Source organism: Octopus bimaculoides, chromosome 19 (genome assembly GCF_001194135.2).
Source record: "Octopus bimaculoides isolate UCB-OBI-ISO-001 chromosome 19, ASM119413v2, whole genome shotgun sequence".
Taxonomy (NCBI): Eukaryota; Metazoa; Mollusca; class Cephalopoda; order Octopoda; family Octopodidae; genus Octopus; species Octopus bimaculoides.
The window spans coordinates 9,504,460-9,505,489 of NC_068999.1; positions in this window are offsets into that span (position 1 = coordinate 9,504,460).

Here is a 1,030-nt window from a genome sequence, read left to right on the forward strand (position 1 = left end):
ATATATATATATATATATATATATATATATAAATATGCATATAGATATATCATCATGTACACTCATGATATGTTTGTATAGAAAGATGCACTCACACATTCATACACGCACACATACATAGACGTATATATATTTCTATATATGTGTATGCGTATATGCACATACACACGCACATACATACATACACCGTCACGTACCGGCACATAAACACACATACTCAACGAATGAAACATGAATTATTAGGGGACCACCTGGATACTCTTGGGTTGTGTTTAATCTGTAGTGTGGGCTGTAGGAAGCAGACGGTTTCAGGTAGCAAGTAGTTAATTTACTAGCGTCATACGAATTACGGTTTCAGGTGGAGTGTTGGAGAGAGAGAGAGAGAGCGTGTGTGTATATATATATGTATATATATATATACACACATGCATAAATATCTGTCTCCGTGTTGGGAGAGAAAGGGCGTACTGGGGCGTATAAGGCTGGGCTGCTTGATAATAATATAGACATCGTAGTCCTTGAAAGAGGATTCCAAAGGTGTGCCAGTTGAAGAAGGAAACTAAGTGAAGGGTAGTGGTTACATAGAAGACGTTGTTGTTGTTGCTGCTGTGTTTGATTTTGTTTGTTGTTTAGGTTTTATTGTCTTGTTTTTGTTTCAATTTACAGACATCTTTGCTGTTCCAGAGAGAATGTTCTCTTATATCAAAATGTGTATAGAAATAAAATGTAAAACACAATGGCTAGCGTGTTAAAGAATTAAATCTACAAACAAATGTCTGTGTCAGTATGCTTGTATACAAGATTGTGTGTGTTTGTGTTTGTGTGTGCGTGTGTCTATGTGTATGTTTGTGTGTGTGTGTATCTGCACATATAATATAATACACATACAAATATACATATACCAATGTATATGAATATCTTTGTATCTATCTAACTCTCCCTCCATATACATACACAGACACACACACACAGACACACATATATACACATACTTATGCATATATATATATATATATATATATATATATAT